We start from the raw sequence: 5,747 nt of genomic DNA, 5'->3' as shown, positions 1-5,747 counted from the left end.
CTACGGAAAAGAAAAGGTGCAACAGTGATATAAATTTCAAGTGTAAAACAATTGAAGCTGTACTTGTTTAAGTTACTTTGCATAAAACACCAGAAAAACTTAACCGCATACACAGAACTAGAATATCTAAGCAAGCATGCATTCTGCAGATGCAGTAGTGCTCTGAGTGTTTATGAGAAACATGACAGCAAGCCATGTAATAGTCCTGAAAGCAAGAAGTTAGAAAAATCAAACTAATTTAAAGGCTTGGAGAGGAAAGGGAAGAGAATAAATGAAAAATATACAAAGTACAACAGTCATTAGAGCTCTGGGGGAAATACTCATGCAATATTGTCTCTCTGCATCTCCCAGCCCATTTTTTCTTTTTATTTATTCCAGAAGCATAGTGTTGAGAGCCCTAACTTGGCATACAATAAAATCCAATCTACAAACTCCTCTGGAGGTAACAAAAAGAGAAAGGGGAAGAAACACCCACATACACCCCACAGGGCTAGCATCTGTAATAGCTAACAGGTTTTGAATTTAAAATGTTCATATTTGTAATGCTGAAGATGAGTAAATGTCCTTCTGAGATGAGAAGATAAAATATAACCACGTTAGGCATTACACAGATAAACTGGCTGGTCGAATAGTTATGAATAAAATTTTAGAACTGAATCTTTGTGACTAATATACTATAAAGGAAACATCTGAGACCCATGGTCGTTCTCGGCAATCTTATACTAGTTCTTAATATCTGCATGAAAGCAGCTTTTCTTATCCCAAGGAAAGCAACTTAATTCATACCATAATTCATGCACTTTTTATGCTTTACAGATAACATTTTAAATATAATACCACAAAGGTTCTAATCTAGGAATTAGATTCACATGAACGGATCAAATTCAGTAAGGTTTTGCAAAGGAATCGTCCCATTTGCATCGCTTTGCAAGGTCAAGGTTGAAAATACCAAACACCCATGGGTGCATGCTTTTTGGGCCCCATGTTAAGTTTAGCGGGGCCATTTATGTTTACGCCTCCTACAAACGCAATGTAATACAAACATGGTGCTCAGTCTCTAAATAGCATACTTGTTTATTGCCTTTCAACTCCTAAAATCTGGATCTCAGAATTATTATGGTCACAAGTGCAACAAATACGGCCTTCTCAGCCTCCTCCTCTCCCAGACTGTTTTTATATTAGGAAGACTACCATACTCTACAGAACTTCTGCTCACTGCAGTCCACAGCTAGAAGGACAAGAGATGCAAAACAGCTGGACTGAGCTGCAATGGCTGCAACTTCTTGGTGAAATCTGCATAGCCCAACTCATGCTTATGAGTGTCCTAAGCCTTCTGCTTCCCAACACCCCTCCATATTTTAACACCAAATTGAAGAATAGTGCCGACTTTGTACACATCTGCCTGAAAAAAAAATATTGCCAATGAAGATGCACTGTAGTTCTCATTTTAGTATTATCAACACAAATTTTCTTTGTTGCAACTTAAAAAGCCTGCATGTATTTGGCATGTCATATTTCACATAAGATCAACGGAAAGGAGAACACAAATCCTGTACCTATTACTTGTTCTTTTCAACAGTTTCATTTAATTCTGTTTCCAACTACAGTTCACTAAGTTAGTGACGCATACTCACAATAAGAGTAATAGGATTCTAGATCTTGCCGATTTGCACAAAAAAATGTACCAATCTGGATAAATGAGTCACACCCTTTTGCAGTGGCAATAAAGAGTCCTTAATGCATTAAATTAAAAAAAAAACAAAAACCACGTCATATTCTTCTAAAGAGAAACCAAAATAAGATAACTTCATTCCAAAAGAGCAAAAAGGGCTGGCTTGTGAAGGAGGAAAAGACAAATGTTAGAAAATGTTAGAATTCTTTAATTCTTTAAATACCTTCCTACTTGCCAGATCTCATTTAGAAGGACAGCAGAAGAATGGTGGGAAATTATATCACAAAAAGATTTTTTTTTGGGTCACTTTCAAAAACATGTGATAATGAGTTGGCAATAGTGTAGCAAAATGAAAAATGAAAAAAACAAACCCTTTTGTTTTGACAGAAATAATATTACATCAAATATATACCTACGTATAAAGCTACGTGTTTTTATTTTGGATTCGCTCACATTTCACATTTGTGCTTTTCTTTTCTTTTTCTCATTCAGTAATTAATTCCTTTGTAGCAAAAATGACCCCCTTCAACTCAGAAATTCAAAATCAAATTCTGTCCATGAATGTGCCTGTACAAAATCTGCTGGTTTAAATAAGATTCTTACACCCATAACTACAGAGAAAATTTGTTTTTAAGTGTGCCAAACAGGCTTAGCTTTTCTAGCAAAAGAATTTCCTTTAAGATTAGTCTGACTGACAAACTAAAATTTTGAAAAACATTGAATAATTCATAACAACCATGGGAGTTTAAAATGGCTGCTTATTTTATTTTAAAATTATTAACTGATATGTGCAATAACTTCCAGGAAACAAGATTACAAAAGATTTACCTTTTTCCTAGGTGACTGGAGGCAGTTGGCCTTCAGCTGGACAGGGCATTTGTTGTATCAGGATGAGTACTACTGTGTATATGGTCTCATACCCTGAAGTAACTGTATACCACTAATTTAAAAATAAAAAAAACCCTAAAACTAAAATGAAAAATTGTGGATAACATTCTTATTTATCCAGGCCTCTGTTGACATAACAATAAAGAGATTCAAGTCACTGGCAAAAAATGCATTTTGCCATGATTATTCAATTAAGAACAATTTGACACTTTTGAATATTTTTAACTTGCAAGCACAGCAAAAAAGCAAAAGTATACATCAGAAAAGTAACATGCATTTTTATCAGTGCGAGACTTATTCCTCCAGCCTTTTTAAAGGAAACCCAAAAGTGCTATTTATAGATCTGAGCTCTTTGTTTTTGTGTCTTCAGTTTACCTACGTGTTAACGTTATTTCATTTCTTTTGCAAGCTGTAAAGTATTTGTTTCAGAAACCACTACACAACCATTTTATCTGTAATACTGGTATTAACTTAAACTTGCTCATCCCTTATGTGTAATAGTACGTTTTTCATAGTATAAACTCTTTTGGGCTATAAATTCACAGCACAACCCATCCTGGGTTTCATATTTCTAATAAAAACTTACACAAAAGAGATATTTCTAATTGCTTTGCCAGAAACCTTTGTTTCTGTGTTAATTTACATTTTTTTTTAAACAATCACTTTTCTACCCATATTACAAATACAGAATCCTGAAGGCAAAGTGTTGCCATTTATATTTTTTGTTGAAAATAGTTTAAGAGCAGCTAATCAAATTACTACCTCAGCATCAACCCAGTCTTCATGTGAACACACAAAACAGGCTCAATTCAAAACCAGTTAAATATTCTTTCCACCCCTTTTAGAGCTATTAAACAGATTTTTAAAAGGGCGGGGGGCACTACACATTCTTGAATTGCTACCTTACTTTCCAAATTTGAAAGAAACAAGTCTTATTGCTAGGTAATAAACTCTAAAAACAAAGGTATATCACAGAAACCTTGATGGCAGCAGACATTATGCATTATCTTTACTTGTGCAAGCAACCTAGATTATAAGACACAGATGCATTTTACCCAGATGTACTGATAATGCCCCATCAAGATATAAGGTCCTATCTAAAAGAGTGCCTAACTCCACACTAAAAATCTCACAAAGTGAAACAGGTCGTAAAAGATTCTCAATTACAGAAGAAAATTCCTTTTATAATTATCACCATTGTGTTGTTCATATGAAGAGTTTCCTTAATGCATGTTAAGATATTCAAGGTGATGCTTGCCTTCTCAACGTCTTGATTTTAACAAGAGTTGCATGCAGCACAGTGCTCGAGGGCAGATTCGAACTGCGAGGGGAATGTGCGAGCTCAATCTCTCACAGGCAAAGGGGAAGGAAGGCTCTTCACAGACATTATTCAGCACTAAAGAAGGGAAAGTAACCAGGATGCCACTTATACCACTGCTAAGAGAAGCTCAAGAGCTTCCCCTTATACCTCATTTGCTTACCAGCCTCAGGCCTCAGCTCGCCATTTCTTATACAGAATACGGGCTTACCATTTATTTGCTAAACTTTCCAAAATCAAGTTTACTATAAACCCACTTTGCATGTGTAGCAGCACCCTTGTAAATAAAGGATTATTCTGAACATTTCTTTTTTAACACTTATGTTAATGTCAAAGGAAAGGTCCCAGGCAACGTAACACGCATGCTATGTTGAGATGTCTGGGAAAAGCCAAAGGAAACATGGGCGCAGAAGTTTTTATTATAGGAGACTTGTTAGCAAAGTGCTTTTTGGATACTCTGACACAAAAAGCAATATGAAATATTTAGGCAAATACACATGCATGCATACATATGCATGTGTAGGCACACACATACATATGCGCCTTTATGTAAGTGTGTGTGTGTGTGTCCATTTGTACGCGTATTTGTATCTCTATCTATCCATATGTATGTGTATATGTGCTTATACAGGCTTCCCTCACCTTATGCAGGTTCCGTATGTGCAAATTCGCTCATATCTGATGACCCTTTTTATACCAAAAATTTGTTATACGCGAGGTAAAATCACTCTGATGCGATCAGTGTGCTGGGAGCCACAGTCACCTGCTTTCTGCAGTGCATTGTGGGAGTGATATACACCGAAACAGAGTCTCCGGTGTGGATCTGTGCTCCTCGCTCGTTGTCTGCGACGCGCGTTTCTGCAGTTGCCATCCCCATTATGGCTTCTAAGCATCCCACTACCTCATCTCCTACCCCTCTCCCTGGTCCATCACCACCCTCTCTTCACACCAACTAAACACTCACCCCCAACCCGTGCGTGTGCGTACTGTCTACTGCCGGCAAGTACCAAAACCGTCTTGTAAAAGTGGTAGAAATGAGTCTGGGGGTCCGGACAGTCGAGGTCTTGGAACGTATCCCTATTCGTTACACTGCAAAGTGGGCTCCCTTTATGCGCATTCAAGCTATGTGCCGTTTTCTAGGAATCTGTGTACAGCATAAAGCAAGGGGCGTGTGTGTGTGTGAGTGTACACGTACAGGACAAGGCGCAATGGGCTCAAGCTGTAGCGAAGGAAGTTGAGGTTGGATATTAGGCAAAGCTGTCTCACGAGGAGGCTAGTAAAGCGCTGGAACAAGTAACCCAGGGAGGTGGTGGGATCTCCACCCTCAGAGGTATTGAAAACCCAGACAGACAAAGTCTGGGATGTAGTGGAGGCTGGTGGGGGGGGGGGGGGGGGTCGCGCTAGACGGGACCTCCTGGGGGCCCTTCCCACCCAAATGTGACTTCTTGAACGTGCGTGTATCCGTACAATCGTCTCTCTACGTATATAGCTATAGATGCATTTATTTACCTATATAGATACGCAGGTATAGGTAGATAGATATAGCTCTCTATGCATGTGTCTATAGTACCCGGGTCTATATCTATCGTTAACCTGCGCACACTTACGGACCGGTTCCCAGAACGACGTCCCGTCTGGGGTATTCGCGGGTGGGCGTGCGCGCATGCAGACGCGTCCCTGTATTTTCGGCGCCGGCTGACCCCGGCATTTGACCCGAGACTCTCGGTAGGTGCCCAGGCGCGGGGGTGGGTTACGACCCCGCACCCCACCGAGGAACACCCCATCGCACAGGGGGGTGTATGCACCCCGCCCCCCCGGCCGAAAGGCCCCCACCACCCGCGACCAGACGAGGCGGGGGGGGGCGGTGGG

The sequence above is a fragment of the Alligator sinensis genome, unplaced genomic scaffold (assembly GCF_000455745.1).
Source record: "Alligator sinensis unplaced genomic scaffold, ASM45574v1 scaffold1567_1, whole genome shotgun sequence".
NCBI classification, from domain to species: domain Eukaryota; kingdom Metazoa; phylum Chordata; order Crocodylia; family Alligatoridae; genus Alligator; species Alligator sinensis.
This window is presented reverse-complemented; position numbering follows the sequence as displayed.